The sequence below is a fragment of the Bombina bombina genome, chromosome 2 (assembly GCF_027579735.1).
Source record: "Bombina bombina isolate aBomBom1 chromosome 2, aBomBom1.pri, whole genome shotgun sequence".
NCBI lineage: Eukaryota > Metazoa > Chordata > Amphibia > Anura > Bombinatoridae > Bombina > Bombina bombina.
The window spans coordinates 1,024,049,073-1,024,069,955 of NC_069500.1; the positions used below are offsets into that span (position 1 = coordinate 1,024,049,073).

General features: G+C 36.6%; 1 protein-coding gene across 8 annotated transcripts in view; it reads left to right on the top strand.

Annotated features, from left to right (window-relative positions):
* The window catches only part of BLTP1 (bridge-like lipid transfer protein family member 1), a 1,044,923-nt gene that overhangs the window by 96 nt on the left and 1,023,944 nt on the right, over positions 1-20,883 (top strand). For all 8 annotated transcript variants that reach the window (XM_053703615.1, XM_053703613.1, XM_053703617.1 and 5 more), the window contains exon 1: positions 1-26. This exon is cut by the window's left edge. The gene's annotated coding sequence lies outside the window, so the exon portion shown is untranslated. The remainder of the gene's footprint in view (positions 27-20,883) is intronic.

The window sequence follows — 20,883 nt, forward strand, 5'->3', positions numbered from 1 at the left end:
ATAAAGAGGAGGAGCAACCTATGTCGGTAAGAGGGGGGAGGGTAGATAGATTGTATATAAATACAGCTGTGTGTTTCAATTATTTTGTAAAACGTCGTGTGTGCTCTGGTATATAACATGCACGTACAAGTTGGTGCCTGTCTGTTTATCATGGAACTGAGTGATATAATCACTTAAACTATTTTGATCTAGGGCAGTTAATGTACATGTAATAGCACACTATAATCTGACAATGCTTTTTCTAATTCATTAGGATTCATAGGTGTCATAATTTTACTCAGGTCTTGTTTGCACATCCTCTGTAATCAAACGTGCAAATGATGTATTTCATATCAGTCTATAGTGCATCGGTTTGTGTGTGGAAAGTTAGTTTAGCAAGCACATTTTGTTATGAAGTACAAAAAGTGTGTTGAACTGTCATTTAAATAGGTCAACATTGAAATGTGCATAAGTGCATTTCAATTCTAAATATAATCATTTTTTGCATTATACTTTTATTAGCAGAAATTCTTCTAGTAAAGGTTATTAGTTATTTAGTAACATACGCAGGTATGCTGCAAAGACCTGTGCAGTAGTATTCAAGCTCAGATTGCTGGTAGCGGTGTGTATTGTGCCTTGGTGTCATACAAACCACTGCTGACTCTTAGAAGGTGTAATATCTGAACACTGGTACAATGGCCATCACAGCATATGTACATATGCCACTGAAATGCATTAATACATTTTACTAGAAGCATTTTTGCTAATGGAAGTATATTTCAAAAATGCTTCTATTTCACCTCTTCGCTACTGGGAATTTCAGGGAAGAACTTGCCCAAAATACTAGAAATATTTTAGCATTTTTGCAATCATCCAATTTAAACACAGTGCTCTGTGTTTGGTTTTTTTATTTACCTATCAAAACTATATAATTTTTTTTAACCCCTTCCTGTCGTGACTCATTTGTCTACATCGGAACAAAGTTCTGACGTAACAAATTATTAAAAATTGAAATCATGTGATTGTTCATTGTGTGATTTCAATGATGGGATCTGTTTTGTTGAATGGGACAGCAGTAATAGGGTTAAAAATCATGAAAGTAAGTTTCATGCCCCTTTAAAGGGCCACTAAACCCAAAATTTTTCTTTCATGATTCAGATAGAGAATAGAAATTTAAACAACATTACAATTTACTTCCATTATTTATTTTGCTTCATTTTTTAAATATCCTCAGTTGAAGAAAAAGCAATGCACATGGTGAGCCAATCACACAATGCTTCTATGTGCAGCAACCAATCAGCAGCTAGTGAGCATATCTAGATATGCTTTTCATCAAAGAATATCAAGAGAATAAAACAAATTAGATAATATAAGTAAATTAGAAAGATGTTTAAAATTGCATTCTCTTTCTAAATCATAAAAGAAAAAATGTGGCTGGCATGTCCCTTTAATTAGATATTCTATTTCAAAATAATTTTTTTTTTTGCTTTCTTTAAAGGTATAAATGGGTAAAAATTCAAATGTGAATGGGTCCATTTAAATTTTAACCCCTTAAGCCAATATGACTTAGATCTACTTCATGAGGTACGAAGCCCATTCCGCAATCGTATATAAGAAGAGGCTATGGTTTCAAGAGAGCCAGCGCAGTTAGGATGGCATTGAGCGTCCTAAAGGTGGGAAGAGGTTAAGTAGACAACCCAAGGTATTGATCTAGGCAGATTTTGGTATATTTCATGCCAAAACAAACAGACATAAAAACTATTATTTTGAAATAGAATAATAATAATAATAATTTATAACTTACTCTTGATGTTTGAAGTAATATTAAAAAAGTTAAAAATACAACAGGCTTGTTGGGCATAGCATTTTATTAGAATATGTATATGAACACATGATAATATGACTTAAAACTGCCAGCATCTGTTAATTATCACACTAAACGATTATGTAATGACCTGACTCTGGTATATGATGTAAATGTAATCTTAAAAAAATGCTCAATAAAGCTTGTTTTAAAAAAAATTAATAATAATAATAATAATAATAAAAAGACTATAGTGGCTAATCCTATAAAACAAAAGTGTGAGAAGGGGATGCTTTTTTGCTAATTATTGTATGTTCCTATCCAAACTCATTTTGCATTACAGATTTTCCTGTCTTGAATGTGTGAAGCTTTTTGGGCAACCACAAGATATGTTCACAGAACTGTACTTTCGCCTTTTGGTTACCCAGAATACAGGGTAATCGGGGGTTACTTTGCTTTAATTATATGCATTGATAACTAGATCCTTGCTTGGCAGAAAAGTCAAGAGGTTAAAATCAAGATGTTACATTTACAAGGTATTTTTGCAAAAGTGATTTAAAGTGATATCGTTAGTGATTTAAAGAACGTACAATTTAATAAAAAACTTAACTTTATTTCTAATATCAACTTTTACCTCTTTAAATAGGTATCTTTTGTTAAAATGTAATTTTTTTCCCCGAAATTGTGTTAACCCCAGAGCAGGCGTTACTTCACTTCCCGATAGAGGGGACACCGAAAATTTACTCTAAACTGATAGCAATGATTTGCACTGTGACCCGTCTAGGTATAGCCCAATACTGGAAGCTAGAACCCCCTAAATTTAGCTATATTAAACAGAAGATCGAATACCACTACAATATGACAAGTGCCTTGTCGGTCCTTCTCAATAATAAAGATTGATTCCTAGAGCAATGGGAACCATACATTGTGTTTCTTGAGGCTGACCGTAGAAAAAGAATCAACTTACAGGGACATAGCACAAGTTAATGGTAACAGGGAGGGGACGAACGAGGAAATGATGTGAGTGTACTCTAAGAAATATGCCACTGAAGTGAATAGGGTTGTAAAAGAATGAGTAGTCATTGTCATGGAGATTAAAGGGACAGTCTAGTATAAATTAAACTTTCATTATTCAGATAGGACTTTTAATTTTAATCAACTTTCCAATTTACTTTTATCATCAAATTTGCTTTTCTTTCATGTAATTAGCAAGAGTCCATGAGCTAGTGACGTATGGGATATACATTCCTACCAGGAGGGGCAAAGTTTCCCAAACCTTAAAATGCCTATAAATACACCTCTCACCACACCCACAATTCAGTTTTACAAACTTTGCCTCCCATGGAGGTGGTGAAGTAAGTTTGTGCTAGATTCTACGTCCATTAGTATTTATGCATTATATATTGCTATTCTTTTTACATCTAATGTACAAGATATACTTAGGAATTATAAGAATATTTTTCTGATTCTATTCTAAGGCTTTGTCTGACATCCTGCCTTCTAATAAAATTTTTAGGTCTTTTTTTAAACTTCTCATTTAGTTGATGAAGTTTCACATGACCAACAACATACTGAATTATCCTTCTCTGATGGTGTTTTTTCTCATTCAGAATTTTCTTCATCAGATATTGACACTAGCAAATCTACTTTTTTATTTTTAAATAGAGTACATTCGTTCTTTGTTGAAACGAAGTAACTAGTTCTTTTGATTAAGACTAGCTAACATTTAAATTCTGCTTATTAACCTTCTGTGGTTTCTTCAGAGGTTTTTTTTCCAGTTCCTGATACTAGGGAATGTAATAGGCCGGGAATTTCTTTTATTCCTTCTTTAAGGTTTTTAAATTGTATTCTTTGCCGGCAGTTAGTTTTCAGTTTTGAGGAAAGATTCCCCAAGTTAATGGGGCTATCTCTACTCTTGCTAAACATACTATTATTCCTATAGCAAATAGTATTTTATTTTTTTCCTTCAGATGGGAAACTTGTATCTTATTTAAGGAAAATTATTTATTTTCAGGTACTTTTCTTAGACCTGTAATTTATTTGGCTGATGTTGCAACTGCTTCAACTTTCTGGTTGGATACTTTAGTGCAACAAGTATCGGATTATGATTTGTTTAGCATTCTTGAGTTGTTCAACATGCTAATAGTTTCATTTGTGTCGTCATTGTTTTGATATTTTCACAAATGAGGTTTAATCTATGTCTTTAGCTTTTTTAGCTAGAAGAACTTTGTGATTTCAATCTTGGAATGCTAATTTGATTTCTAAATTCCATATTTTTTCCAAGGTAATTAATTATTTGGTTCACAATTGGATTAATTTCTTCAACTGTTACTCTGGGCTTCAAGATTGAGTTCTAAAACTAAATTTTAAGCTTATATTAGTTTTTGTTCTTACTAAGGAACGGAATCCTAAATTCTTCCCCAAGTAACATGTTTATAATTGGAAGTTTTCTTCATTCAATTTAAGCCATTTAGAAGATCAAAGTCAGCTCCCCAAATTTGCCTGTAGGTTCGGTTCTTATTCCAGCTTAGCTGGTAAGGGGCAGGTTAAGACTTTTTTTTAAAATTTTGGTTCAATTCGGTCCAAACTTCATAGATTTGGGTACAGAATAGGATTCAGAGTAAAACCGTCTGTGAGAAGTCTTTTTTTTCTCTAACATATTCCGGCTATTCCAGTAAGGCTCACACTTTCCTGAAGTATGTTTTAGACCTGTATGTATTGGGTACTTGTGAAGCGCGGCTGGTCACCCGTTGGGGCTCAAGGTGCTGCTCAGACCTGGAGTTTTCTGGGTTTATTCAGAACTATTCATTGTCCCAAAGATAGAAAATCTTTTTGAATTATCATATAAGTGTACCATCTTTTAGAATGGTGTTTATATGGTCTATTCTGCCTTTTTGGTCAAGTGATGGCATTATTCGTTTACAATAGATACAATAGATGCATATCTTCATTTTCTGTTTCATTCAGATTATTTTCATTTTCTGAGATTCTCTTTTTTTGACAAGCATTACCAATTTGTTGCTTTTCCTTCTGGTCTAGCGACAGCTCTAAGAATATTTTCAAGGTTCTCAGTGTTTCCTTATTTGGACGGTCTCGTGGTACTGGTTCAGTCTTTTCGTTCTGCGGAATCTCATACGATTCAACTTTTGTTGTTTCTTCAAGACATGGTTAGAGGATCTTTTTTATCAAAAGCTCCTTGATTCTCACACAAGGGTCACCTTTTTTAGGTTTCCAGATAGATTGTGTCAATGTCTTTGTCTCTAACAGACAAGTGACAATTTTATTGGGTTCCGTTTGTCGGAACATTCAGTCTCTATAATTTCCTTCAGTTGCTATATATGCATGGAAGTTTTAGGTCTCATGGCTGAAGCATTAGATTCAATTCCCTTTGCTCATTTTCATAGGAAACCTTTCCAGTTTTTTATGCTGAATTAATGGTGCAGGGATTCTAGGATATCATTTTTTTTATATCTTTGAATCCCAATGTTTAACTATCTTTGATTTGGTGGTTAGATCACCTCATTTAGTTTTACGGGTCTCTTTGGTTCATTCAACCTGGACCATGATCACTACAGATTTGAGTCTTTTAGGTTGGGAGGCTGTCTGGGGATCTCTGTCAGCACAAGGGGTTTGGAAATCTCAGGAGGTGAGATTACCATGTGATATTTTGGAACTCCGTGCATTTCTCAGAGTTCTTCAGTTTTGGCTTCTTTTTGAAGAAAGAGACGTTTATTGTTTTTCAGACAGACAATATCACAACTGTGGCGTATGTCAATCATCAGGGCGGGACTCTCAGTCCTTAGGCTGTGAAAGAAGTATCTCGGATATTTGCTTGGGCTAAATCCAGCTCCTGTCTAATTTCTGTGGTCCATTTCCCAGGTATAGACAATTGGGAAGCGGATTATCTCTGTCAATCAAGCTTTACATCCGGGAGAATGGTCTCTTTACCCAGATGTGTTTTTTTCAAATTGTTCACATGTGAGGGCTTCCAGAAATAGATCTGATGGCATCTCATCTAAACAAGGAACTTCCCAGGGGCCTATTCAGGTCCGGGTATCCTCAGGCAGAAGCAGTGTATGCATTGACACTTCCTTGGAGTTATCAATCTGCCTATATTTTTTCGCCTCTGGTTCATCTTTTTAGAGTGATTTTCAAAATCATCAGGGAGCAATCTTTTGTGTTGCTGGTGGCTCCAGCATGGCCGCACAGGTTTTGGTATATGGTTCTTGTTCGGATGTCCAGTTACCAATCTAGGTCACTTCCATTTAAAGGGACAGTTTACTCAAAAATGTTCTCCCCTTTAATTTGTTCCCAATGATCCACTTTACCTGCTGGAGTGTATTAAATTGTTTACAAGTAGCTCCTTTACCCTTATATTGGAATTTGAAATTGTTAATTTAGCATGTGGTATCCCCACCTATTCTGATATTTTGTGGCCGCGCGTACCAGCTATAGATAAGCTTTGTAAACACAGCCAGCAGAAGAAATTACACTCCCAGTGTGATAAAGCAGAGATAAGGTAATAAAATGTTGATTTTCCATTGTTCTCTCAAAGTATTGGTGATTGTTTTAAGGACAGATATAAGATAAAGAAGCAGGTATATGTGCACAATGTGATACAGTAATGAGATCTGATTATACCTACAAGCTCAACCTATTTTATTAGGCTGTGGCTTCAAAACACAAAATCAGAGCTTTAATATACAGAAATAAACCTTAAAAAGCTAATTTTCATACATATTTTACTCTGCAGTTGGTAAAAAAAGCAATTGTAAACACATTAAGGGAAAAACTATTTTACAGTATACTGTCCCTTTAAGGCCAGACCTTATATCTTAACATTCGTTTTTTTTCCATCAGGAACTCAAATTATTAATTTGATGGTATGGAAATTTAACGCTTAGTACTTAGTCATAGAAGTTTCTCTGACTCAGTGATCAATACTATGTTTGGAAGATTTACATCTCATGATGCTCTTCTCATAAATTCTCTTGGCATTCTTTTAGAATTCCTAGGATTTTATAGTTTCTTCAGGATGGTTTGGATAAGGGTTTTTGTCTGCAAGTTCCTTGAAAGGTCAAATCTCTGCTTTTTCTGTGCTGTTTTCACAGAAAAATTTGCTAATCTTTCTGTTACTCATTGTTTTGTTCAGGCTTTGGTTCGTATCAATCCTGTCATTAAGCCAATTTCTCCTCCTTGGAGTCTTAATTTGGTTCTGAAGGCTTTAGAGGCTCTTCCGTTTGAGCATATGCTTTCTTTGGACATTTAAATTACTTTCATGGAAAGTATTGTTCCTTTTAGACATCTCTTCAGCTAGAGCAGTTTTTGAATTATCTGCTCTTTCTTGTGAGTCTCCTTTTTCTGATTTTTCATCAGGATAAGGTGGTTTTGCTGTCTTCATTTCAATTTTTTCAGTTGTGAATTCTAACAACATTAGTAGAGGAATTATTGTCCCTTCCTTGTGTCCTAATCCTAAGAATTCTTTGGAAAGATTCTTACATTCTTTGGATGTGGTAAGAGTTTTGAAATTTTATGTTGAAGCTACTCGGATTTCAGAAAGACTTCTAGTCTATTTGTTATCTTTTCTGGTTTTAGGAAAGGTCAGAAGGCTTCTGTCATTTCTTTGGCATTTTGGTTAAAGCTTTTTTGATTCATCATGCTTATTTGGAGTCGGGTAAATCCCCTCCTCAGAGGATTACGGCTCATTCTACTAGGTCAGTTTCTACTTCCTGGGCTTTTAAGAATGAAGCTTCTGTTGATCAGATTTGCAAAGCAACGACTTGGTCTTCTTTGCATACTTTTACTAAATTCTACCATTTTGATGTTTTCTCTTCTTCAGAAGCAGTTTTTGGTAGAATAGTACTTCAGGCAGCTGTTTCAGTTTGATTCTTCTGCTTATAATTTCAGTTTTTTTTCATTATAAAAATTGAAACTTTTGATTTGGGTTGTGGATTAATCTTTCAGCGGAATTGGCTGTCTTTATATTATCCCTCCCTCTCTAGTGACTCTTGAGGGAAAGTTCCACATCTTGGGTATCTGCTATCCCATACGTCACTAGCTCATGGACTCTTGCTAATTACATGAAAGAAAACATAATTTATGTAAGAACTTACCTGATAAATTCATTTCTTTCATATTAGCAAGAGTCCATGAGGCCCACCCTTTTTGTGGTGGTTATGATTTTTTTGTATAAAGCACAATTATTCCAATTCCTTATTTTTGATGCTTTCGCTCCTTTCTTATCACCCCACTTCTTGGCTATTCGTTAAACTGAATTGTGGATGTGGTGAGGGGTGTATTTATAGGCATTTTAAGGTTTGGGAAACTTTGCCCCTCCTAGTAGGAATGTATATCCCATACGTCACTAGCTCATGGACTCTTGCTAATATGAAAGAAATGAATTTATCAGGTAAGTTCTTACATAAATTATGTTTTTTTCTCTTGGTATTCTTGGTTTAAACTAAACATAGGTAGGCTCATATGCTAATTTTTAAGCCTTTGAGGGCTGCCTCTTATCACAGGCTTTTAAAATCTCTTTTCAACACAAAGCAGAAAGTACACGTGGGCCATATAGATTACACTGTGTTCAGGCACAGGGGGTTATTTAAGATTTAGCACAAAACAATGCTAAATTTAAGACAATAGATAATAAACAGTCACAGTCATGTGATCAAGGGGCTGGAAGAAGGTTCTTAGATACAAGGTAATCACAGAGGTAAAAAGTATATTAATATAACTGTGTTGGTTATACAAAACTGGGGAATGGGTAATAAAGGGATTATCTATCTTTTAAAACAATAACAATTCTATGGTAGACTGTCCCTTTAAAGAAAAATTTCAATGAGTTAGGCGAGTAGAGGACTGGTTTGACTCGTTTAAGCATGATAGAAAAGATAAAATCTGATGTCTTGGATTCTGATAGTTAAAGCCAAACTTTCCTTTGTAACTGAAGATTGTAAAATTGTAATCTTTATATTATATTATATTTGTTTTATTTCTAAAAAATTGAATAAAAAGATTTCAACAACAAAAAAATGTAGCTTCTTTCGATGAAAGTGTAAACGGACAGTAAATGAAAATGAAACATACATGATTTAGATACAACATGCCATTTTAAACAGCTTTCCAATTTACTTGTTATCTAACTTGCTTTGTTTGTTATGTATCCATTGTTTAAAAGCATACCTAGGTAGGCTCCAGCTTAGAAATGCACTACTGAGAGCTACCTGCTAAATGGTGGCTGCACCTATGTCTCTTGTCAATGGCTCGTTTGATATGTTTAGCAGGCTCGTCTCCCAGTAGTGCATTGCTGCTCTTTAAAAAAAATAACACCACAATAATGAAGCATTATATGACAATAATAGTAAATCAGAAAGTTATTTAAAAGTGTATGCTCTATCTGAATCATGAAATATTTATTTTTATAATATTTATGAGTTTTCATGTGCATTAATCACTATATCACAGCTTGTGCACTCTCCTAAACCTATTTAATGGAAAGGAGCTACATTTTAACAAATGGAATGTAGTGAAAGAGAGATGTGATAACAGAAGGAACCTGTATGTTGTATCTGAAATCTGAATGTTTAATTTCATCTCCCATGGTTCAGTAACATAAACAAATTTGTTTGCTACAAAAATAATTATTTGAACTACTGTTGCTGTAAGACACCAATGAACTTCCTGATTGGAGAGTACACTTAATAAGGTGATGTCTTTAACCCCTTAATGACCACAGCACTTTTCAATTTTCTGTCCGTTTGGGACCAAGGCTATTTTTACATTTTTGCGGTGTTTGTGTTTAGCTGTAATTTTCCTCTTACTTATTTACTGTACCCACACATATTATATATCGTTTTTCTCGCCATTAAATGGACTTTCTAAAGATACCATTATTTTCATCATATCTTATAATTTACTATAAAAAAATTATAAAATATGAGGAAAAAAATGGAAAAAACACACTTTTTCTAACATTGATACCCAAAATCTGTTACACATCTACAACCACCAAAAAACTCCCATGCTAAATAGTTTCTAAATTTTGTCCAGAGTTTAGAAATACCCAATTTTTACATGTTCTTTGCTTTTTTTGCAAGTTATAGGGCAATAAGTACAAGTAGCACTTTGCTATTTCCAAACCACTTTTTTTCAAAATTAGCGCTAGTTACATTGGGACACTGATATCTTTCAGGAATCCCTGAATATCCCCTGACATGTATATATATTTTTTTTTAGAACACATCCCAAAGTATTGATCTAGGCCCATTTTGGTATATTTCATGCCACCATTTCACCGCGAAATGCCATCAAATAAAAAAAATCGTTCACTTTTTCACAAATTTTTTCACAAACTTTAGGTTTCTCACTGAAATTATTTACAAACAACTTGTGCAATTATGGCATAAATGGTTGTAAATGCTTCTCTGGGATCCCCTTTGTTCACCACACGTGTATTATGCCCAGCAGTGAAGGGGTTAGTTAGGGAGCTTGTAGGGTTAATTTTAGCTTTAGTGTAGTGCAGTAGACAACCCCAAGTATTGATCTAGGCACATTTTGGTATATTTCATGCCACCATTTCACCGCCAAATGCGATCAAATTGAAAAAAAACGCTACATTTTTCACAATTTTATGTTTCTCACTGAAATTATTTACTAACAGCTTGTGCAATTATGGCACACATGGTTGTAAATGCTTCTCTAGGATCCCCTTTGTTCAGAAATAGCAGACATATATGACTTTGGCGTTGCTTTTTGGTAATTAGAAGGCCGCTAAATGCTGCTGCGCATCACACGTGTATTATGGCTAGCAGTGAAGGGGTTAATTAGGTAGCTTATAAGGAGCTTGCAGGGTTAATTTTAGCTTTAGTGTAGAGATCAGCCTCCCACCTGACACATTACACCCCCTGATCCCTCCCAAACAGCTGTCTTCCCTCCCCCACCCCACAATTGTCCCCGCCATCTTAAGTACTGGCAGAAAGTCTGCCAGTACTAAAATAAAAGGTTTTTTTTTTTTTTGTTTAAAAAAAAATAATAATTCTGCTGTGTAGGACCCCCCCCCCCTTAGCCCGAACCTCCCTGATCCCCCCAAAAAGCTCTCTACCCCCCTCCTCTGCCTTATTGTGCACCATATTGGGTACTGGCAGCTGTCTTCCAGTACCCAGTTTGAAATCAAAAGTTTATTTTAAGATTTTCTGTAGTGTAGCTTACCCCCCTTAACACCCAACCCCCCACCCTCTCCCAGATCATTTAATATTTTTTATTCCCACCCTCTCTCCCACTGATTCCCACCTTGTGCCTCTTCCACTTCAATTCTAACTTTTGGGCAGTTTCACATGTGCACGCGCGTGCGCGCTCCCGTGCATGCGCGCTCCCGTGCGCGCACGCGATCCAGCCCCCCTCCTCTACTGATAGCCGCCCACTCGCCTCCCTGGACACGCTCCCACCCACCAACGATCATAGCCGATGCAGAGAGGGCCACAGAGTGGCTCTCTCTGCATCGGACTGCTTAAAAAAGTTATTGCAGGATGCCTCTATATCGAGGCATCACTGCAATAACATGAAAGCAGCTGGAAGTGATCAGGATCGCTTCCACTGCTTTCAAAGACCAACGACGTGCAGGGTATGTCCTTGGTCGTTAAGGACATTTTTTTGGAGGACGTACCCTGCACGTTGTTGGTCATTAAGGGGTTAAACGTCCCTTTAAAGGCACAGTCTACTTGAAATTTTTTATTGTTTTTATAGATAGATAATCCCTTTATTACACATTCCCCAGTTTTGCATAACCAACACAAGTTTATATAAATACAATGTGTACCTCTTATTTCAGTTCTTTTTTCACAGATTTGCATTTTAGCCAACCAGTGCTGACTCATAAATAACTCCACGGGAGTGAGCACAATGTTATCTATCGCACACTTGAACTAAATAGGTTTAGCTTTCAACAAAACTCAGAAGGGATTTTCCTTGTAGGCATGATTATAAAAAAGTGACTTTAGTGTTCTTTTAAGCACTGCCTTTGTACTGCATAAAATATGGTGTCACTATTATTGACTTCAAAATGTTATTATGGCAAAGTTTGCCATGGAAATAGCAGTTTCAGCATATCTAAGGTTAAACTGCATTCCATGTATAAGATCAGAGAGAGAAAGTTATTTTGTAATTTTTGTCATCAGCTTTATGTTAAAGAAACATAAAAGTATGTTAACAAAATTTTCTAATGAGCATTTCATTTTTTGCACTATTGCTTACATAAAGCTATGTCTTTATCACTCAACGGAATTAAACACATAAAGTCAGCATAGAGCACAGGTGAAACAATCAGTTGATTAGTACATGGTTATTTTACCTGCTCTCATCCAAGGTAATCCTAAAAATCTGGACTGTTGGGGAGGCCTGAGGACAGATTGAGGACAGGTTTGAAAACCAGAGGCATAGAGTAAGGCAATATTGGGAGTTAGCTGAACATATCTGGTGATCTAATTACTAGAGGCATATGTGTGTAACTACCAATCACCATCTAGCTCTCAGTGAATGTTCCTGAGCCTACCTAGATATGCTTATCAATAAAGGATACCAAAATAAAGTAAATTTGACAATCAAAGTAATTTAAAAAGTCTCTAGAAATTGCATGCTCCATTTACATCATGAAAATGTTATTTGACTTTCATGTCACTTTTAACCACATGACAAAGTCCCTGATAGAGGGTGAAGAGAGAAATTGACTCCAAAAGTGACTTGGTTTGCAAAACTATTTAGCATAGATGGTAGTTTGAAAACAAAGACTTTGTTTTTTGTGAGGAAAAACTGCAAGCATTGCAGAAGAATAGTGTAGGTAACTGAAATACAGCCAACAGTTTTAATTCTAGCAATTTTGGGGGGGGGGGGGGTGGGGGGGGGGCAGTCATTAGTTAATTTTGAAGAGTTCATTTTTGAAGAGTTCATTTTTGAAGAGTGGTGACATACTGCAAGGGAAGAGAATACAATTACTAGAAGATAAAATTTAGTCGACAATTGGCTTAAAGGGACAATATACATCAATTTACATATAACTGCATGTAATAGACACTACTATAAAGAATATTATGCTCAGATACTAAACTAAAAATCCAGAATAAAACCTTTAAAAAAAACTTACATAGAAGCTCCCAGTTTAGCACTATTGATGAGGTTAGGTTGGGGCACCCAGTGAATGGGTCTGGTAAAACAGCATACACCCCTCCCTCTCCTGCATATGAGAAGACCCTTTACACATACAGGAGCAAGCTGGAGTAGTTAGACAACAGTCTGCTTCTAAAACTTTGGGGCTTGGTCAGGAGTCTGAAAAACAGCACAATGTTATTAAAAAATAAGCAAAACTATATTTTTTTGTTGTTGCAAAAAAACAAAACCCCTGTATGTGCTTTATAAATGCATCAGCTACAGAACATTTATGCAAAGATGTACACTGTCCCATTACCAAGTCTGAGCTGAACATGAGAGGATGAGCGTATTATGAGCAACAATTACTAAGCTGACCATCCATGGTTAGACATTGTTTATGCAAACAATAGAGCAATAATAAAATGCTCCTTTACAGCATTTTCTTATTACCCTTTTATGTCACTTTAAAGTTTAGATGTTATAAGTGTGTCAAAATTTGTCATTCCAGAAGTCTGCATGTGAAAGGTAGAAGAGACCATACGCTATATATATATAAATATAAATCTTGCAGGCAAACTAAAACCTAAAGCTACAGAAATAAAGCTGTTTGCAAATGAAGAAATAAGTTATATTTAGATTAAGTGCATTTTAGAGCTCCTTATCTAAAGCTGGTTTTCCTGTGTCTTCTTGAGCATCTACTGAAAATGTGCATTTATGATAGTTTGTTTTTAATTTAGGAAGTAACACTGAAAGCACTATGACATATATAAGCAGATGAGAACAAGTATTGATTGGCTTCTAAATGGAATAATTGTTGTTTAGATAAACTTATAATTAAAGGTTTTTGTCTATTGTGAGACAGAGATGCTTCAGTTATGTACACCACAATGAGATATTTCGAATATGGGGTTCAGAAATGTGGGGGAGCCATAACTCCTAAAATGTCTCTTAAAGTGATTGTAAAGTGCCCGGTATCTAAAAATTTTAAAAACAGGGGCACTTTATTAATTAAACTTTACAATGAAGCTTCTTTCTTAAATACTTTTGCTTAATGAAAAACAGACCGGCGATCCTCCGCCCGCATCTCCTGCTGTAGTTAGCATATTGATGACTATTCCGGCTTCTTCCAATCGTTGCGTTCACCCAATGTGCTTAGAGGGTGGACTCCCTGCCCAATGTGCTTAGAGGGCTATGGCTCCACCTCACTGACGAGGCCCATAGAAGGCCGAAACGATTGTCTGGGGTTGCCATTTCCCTTGGTCAGAGGAGAATTGCCTGGTATTTTGGGGCTGGACTGACCTTGTTAGGCAGATTCAGACTGATATACTTCAGGAAAGTATTCCACTGTGAAAGTAAAATTGGGCAAAAAGAAGCTACTCCCAGGTGGTAACCAGGCTATAGAACAAGCTATTGAGCTGTTGTTTGTTCCTGGCAGACTGCTTCTCTCTCTGTTTGAATTTGTATAATGACCCTGGGGAAAGTATCCCTAAGGGTGGTGGGGAAAACCAGATGTGGACTCTCTGCCGTAGGTGCTTAAAGTGATATGGCTGCACCTCAATGACGAGACCCATAGAAGGCCGAAACGATTGTCTGGGTTTGCCGTTTCCCTTATTCAGAGGAGAATTGCCTGGTATTTTGGGGGCTGGACTGCCCTGGTTAGGCAGGATCAGATTGATGTACTTCAGAAAAGCCTTCCTCTGTGAAAAGTACAATTTGGCATAAAGAAGCTACTCCCAGGTGGTAACCGGGCCATAGAACAAGCTATTGAGCTGTTGTTTGTTCCTGGCAGACTGCTTCTCTTTCTGTTTGAATTTATTATACATTTTTGTTACCCCTGTGATTACCTTATATCTAAGCCTCTTTTGACAGCCCCCTGATCACATGACTATTATAAAATGACTTGCATTTTAGCCACTTAGTACTGTGCTGTGAACAACTCCGGGAGTGAGCACAGTGTTATCTATATGGCTCACATGAACTAGTAGTCTCCTGTTGTGAAAAGCAAATAAAAAAAGCATGTGATAAGAGGCTGTCTGTAGTGGCTTAGAAATGGCAGACATTTAGAGGTTTAAATGTTATAAAGTATATTAATATAACAAAGTTGGTTGTGCAAAGCTGGGCAATGGGTAGTAAAGGCAACAATCTTGGTGTTGACTTTCCCTTTTAAAGGTCCCTGCTAAAAGATTTCACAGTTCACTAAATATGTCACTTTGGGAAGATCTGGGAAGAAGCACTGATTGAGAGACACAAGAGATAGTATTTAAGTTGAAGATTGGGCTGGAGATACGTTGTTTGTGGACCTTGGTTTTGCTTTCTGAAACAGATATAAATAGTGTAAAGGAAGCAGCGGGACAGAGCTCCCAATCTGCAACAGTCCCACAGACAGGAGGCTGGGAACTGAGCCCTTTTTTAAAGTCATGTTTTGATTTTTTTTTTCCATGTCCGTAGGATTTTTGTTTCCTTTCTTGTTTTTCTATAAGGCCATAACCCTTTTAGGATAAATCTCTGTTTGCAAAATTCACACTGGGCTGATTCAGCATCATATAGGAACACACTACTATAGTCTGTCAATGCCACAGAATGAATAAATGCATATGCAATTTGTGTGTCTTATTTTTTTCTGCTTCAGTATAGAGCACATTTAGTTTTGAGGCATCTAACTTGTGTCATAGAGGTAATGCATTAAAGGAACAGTCTAGTCAAAATTAAACTGTCATGAATCAGATAGGGCATGCAATTTTAAACAACTTTCCAAACTACATTTATCATCAAATTTGCTTTGTTCTCTTGGTATTCTTTGTTGAAAGCTGAACCTATGTATGCTTTGTATGCTTATTTCTAAGCCATTGAAGGCTCTCTCTTATCTCATATTGACAGTTTTTCACATGTAGATAGTGCTAGTTCATGTGTGCCATATAGATAATATTGTGTTCACTATGATTGAGTTATTTACGAGTCCGCAATGATTGGCTAAAATGAAAGTCTGTCAAAAAATTTTAACTAAGGGGGAAGTCTGCAGAGGCTTGGATACAAGGTAATCACTGAAGAAAAAAGTAAATTAATAGAACTGTGTTATGCAAGACTGTGGAATGGGTTATAAAGGGATTATCTATCTTTTTTCACAATACAAATTCTGAAATACACTTTAAATCTAGGAGCCACTACACACATTTAAAAAGAGATTTCCAGAAATATTTGGGCAGCTATAAACATCAAATAAGATTATATAAACCTGTGCTGCATAGTGTCTTTCATTTTTTTACAACCTGAAAATAAAATATATACCTACTCCCATTCTCAACACAAATTGGCACATCACCAAGTCACCAGACAGGCTTACATTGCATAGACCCAGCAAGCATAAACTGTGCAGTGAGCAGCATATGTCCAGTTAAAGAGAGATTTATCGGTGCTCCTTTGGTAAAAACAAATAGGTTAAATGAAAGTTAAAATAAAATTGTGTAAAAAATAGCAAATAACTTACTTGTTTTCTTGAAAAATTAGATAGAAATTCTTAGTGTAGCCCTGTCCCCAGTGTGATAAGCAGAGAATTTTCAAAACCTAAGTTTTCTTCTGTCAGTTCTGGGCATGAGCAAATCTGACTCCCTGTTATCTAGTCTTTTCACTAGCCTAGAAGTTTTATGACATCATGCTAAGATAAAGCTTCCTGCAAATGCTGTCTCCTTGTAGTGCTGTGAAGTGACAGGAAGCACAAGTGTAGTGTAAAAAATAAATAAAAGGTAAAATCCATTTAAATACACAAATAATACATATTACAGTGATTTCAATTAAGTATAAACAAATGCTTAGTGCTTTTATTTAGGCTGATGCTGCAGGGACCCTGCAAACAAAGATTGTGCAGGGAATAGCACATCTCAAAGTAACTGTCATGCTGACACTTTGGGGACCAGAGAAGCAGATATATCTTCAGCATATTGATGTATCATAGAAACATTACAGCACGACTAAATACATCTTTAACAGGAGTTCTCCTCTATCTACAAAGAATACTGGGACGTCTAGTTCCCAGGCATGACCTACAAAAGATTTTTATGGGCATTTTGCTTAGTAGTTTCAGGATCCATAAACCTAAATGCCTGGACCAGTTTTTAAGGTGTCATAGATGTCTTTGGTTTGGCTGAGCCATATAATAAAGCTTATTTTATCATCAGACTAGAATATATTTTTTAAATTGAAGCTGAGGTCATGCATCCAATTGTAAACTGTATCATGTTAGCCATTATAATTAACAAACTGCGTATTGCCACTAGCAGAGAGACTGGTACTTTGCGTGAAGACATTAAACCTTCAGTCTTTCTCAGATTAAAGAAATAAATACAAAGTGCCATGGATTCAAGCTTAGCTGAGTTATTTATTAAAGAAGGCTTGTTTATGTTTAGGAAAATGCAGGCACATTACAAAGTAATTGATGCATTGACCCAGGTTTTGACCAATACTGGAAGCCAGGTAGCCAACTAGCCATGACAGAATGTATCTCTTTACTTCTTTTGATAATATAATTTACTGCTAGCTTCTCTTTGTTTTGATTGGCTCCTGAGTTTCCAATACATTTGACAGTCCCTGCATTAAACTTCACACATTTATTTCATCAACTTCAATAATAACACTGCAGTAGAGTATTTGTTCCTACGTTGTTTATGAATTAGAGGTCGTACAAAGGGAATAGGACACCTTATGTATTGTTTGATTACATTACTTTGTGCCAGGCTTGATTGTCTGCATCTTTAATTCATGACATGACTCTGTCATTGGACTAAAGGTATCATAGAAATCCAAAAGGATATTGTGGGCATGACTCTGATTACAAAGTGTATTATAAGCAGGTGTTTTCATTGTCTTGCACATCATTTTTGACTTTTGTCACACAGTGGTTACCCTTGGAAAGTTTCAGTATTGCGTACACCAGGAGACAAATAAATGTTACTGCAAGAAATGATGATCAATTTTGTTGTATTTATTTGCCTTCTATAACATTTTTCCTGCAAAAATGTTAACCATAATGTTTATTATGCATGATCTTATTTTATAGTGTTTATTTTTTGTATGTTAAATATTTATAAAACACATTGAAATTACAATATTTGTGTGCTAGGTGAGTGTGAAAATAGTTTAAATACATTGTCTTGTTTGTTGCAATTATTTTTCAATAGCTAAATTCCACTCACCCTTTGCATTATTTAGAGGTGCCAGTCCTGACTTATTAATGGGTTACTACGGTCCTTTTGTTGGTCAAATATGCCTTGTGTTGCAGTTCATTATCTGAACAGCTTTGCTGAGGCCAGTTAGGGATGGATATGTTGTAAAGTTAGGCTTGTGAAGTCTACAGTGTGCACTTTTAATTATCAGAATTCCTAACAATTCGTTTTCCTAACAATTGCTGCCCTAGTTTAGAAAGCCAGAGTTGACTACTCTGTTTCTTTTTCGAAGTTCTCTGTGAAGAACTGTGTCTTCTCATACCTTGTAACTGTCTACATGCCGGACAGCGGAGCAGGCAAGTGCTTTTTCTTCCAGTTAGGGAGACCGTGCACTTAACAAATTAAGACACTGCTTTTTTATTGGGACATAGATAATACTGTTGTATAGGTTACACTGGGGCATGCAGCAGGCACTGTAGCATGTGTGAGACTAACATTTAACCCCTTAATGACCGCAGCATTTTTCCATTTTCTGTCCGTTTGGGACCAAGGCTATTTTTACATTTCTGCAGTGTTTGTGTTTAGCTGTAATTCTCCTCTTACTCATTTACTGTACCCACACATATTATATACCGTTTTTCTCGCCATTAAGTGGACTTTCTAAAGATACCATTATTTTCATCATATCTTATAATTAACTATAAAAAAAATTATATAATATGAGGAAAAAAATGGAAAAAACCCACTTTTTCTAACTTTGACCCCCAAAATCTGTTACACATCTACAACCACCAAAAAACACCCATGCTAAATAGTTTCTAAATTTTGTCCTGAGTTAAGAAATACCCAATGTTTACATGTTCTTTGCTTTTTTTGCAAGTTATAGGGCCATAAATACAAGTAGCACTTTGCTATTTCCAAACCCCTTTTTTTCAAAATTAGCGCTAGTTACATTGGAACACTAATATCTTTCAGGAATCCCTGAATATCCCTTGACATGTATATATTTTTTTTTAGAAGACACCCCAAAGTATTGATCTAGGCCCATTTTGGTATATTTCATGCCACCATTTCACTGCCAAATGCAATCAAATAAAAAAAATTGTTCACTTTTTCACAATTTTGTTCACAAACTTTAGGTTTCTCACTGAAATTATTTACAAACAACTTGTGCAATTATGGCATAAATGGTTGTAAATTCTTCTCTGGGATCCCCTTTGTTCAGAAATAGCAGACATGTATGGCTTTTGTTGTTGCTTTTTGGTAATTAGAAGGGCGCTAAATGCCACTGCGCACCACACGTGTATTATGCCCCGCAGTGAAGGGGTTAATTAGGGAGCATGTAGGGAGCTTCTAGGGTTAATTTTTGCTTTAGTGTAGTCTAGTAGACAACCCAAAGTATTGATCTAGGCCCATTTTGGTATATTTCATGCCACCATTTCACCGCCAGATGCGATCAAATTAAAAAAAACGTGAAATTTTTCACAATTTTAGGTTTCTCACTGAAATCATTTACAAACAGCTTGTGCAATTATGGCACAAATGGTTGTAAATGCTTCTCTGGGATCCCCTTTGTTCAGAAATAGCAGACATATATGGCTTTGGCGTTGCTTTTTGTTAATTAGAAGGCCACTAAATGCCGATGCGCATCACACGTGTATTATGGCTAGCAGTGAAGGGGTTAATTATGTAGCTTGTAGGGAGCTTGCAGGGTTAATTTTAGCTTTAGTGTAGAGCTCAGCCTCCCACCTGAAACATCAGACCCCCTGATCCCTCCCAACAGCTCTCTTCCCTCCCCCACCTCACAATTGTCCCCGCCATCTTAAGTACTGGCAGAAACTCTGCCAGTACTAAATTAAAAGGTATATTTGTGGGGTTTTTTAGGTTTTTTTTTAGCATATTTACATATGCTGCTTTGTAGTATCCCCCTTAGCCCCCAACCTCACTGATCCCACACCAAACAGCTCTCTAACCCTCCCCCTCTGCCTTAGCTGGCGCCATCTTGGGTACTGGCAGCTGTCTGCCAGTACCCAGTTTAGTAAAAAAAGAAATCTTTTTTTTTTAAAAATCCCCTTTTCTGTAGTGTAGCTGTCCCCCCCCCCCCCCAACCTCCCACCAGTTGCAGATCACTTAGAAAAATTATTATTTTATTATTTATTCTAGCTATTTCAGATTTTTCTTTTCTGTAGTGCAGCGGTTCCCTCCCGCTCCCGCCCCGTGCACGCGCCCGCCCGCCGCCCCCCGTGCACGCGCGCGCTCACATGCGCGCCCCCGTCGCTCCCGCCCCCGATCCCGCCCCCCTGCACATTACACGGCGCATCGATGGCCGCCCACCCGCCTCCCAAGTCCGCTCCCACCCACCAACGATACCGGCCATCGATGTCCGGTGCAGAGAGGGCCACAGAGTGGCTCTCTCTGCACCGGATGGCCATTTAAGGTTATTGCAGGATGCCTCCATATCGAGGCATCACTGCAATAACCGGAAAGCAGCTGGAAGCGAGCAGGATCGCTTCCAGCTGCTTTCCACACCGAGGACGTGCAGGGTACGTCCTCAGGCGTTAACTGCCTTTTTTTTGAGGACGTACCCTGCACGTCCTCGGTCGTTAAGGGGTTAAACTTTTAAAAGAAAGGGTAAAATGTTTTTATTAGGCTTTATGTTCTGACTGATATTTACTTAATAAAACAATATAAGTTTAAAGTGAAAGTAAGGCTAAATTTTCTATTTCAGCAGTTTATTCATTCCCCCTTTGCTTTAAAATTATACAATGCAACATTTTAAACTGTCAGGTTTGAAAAAATGGA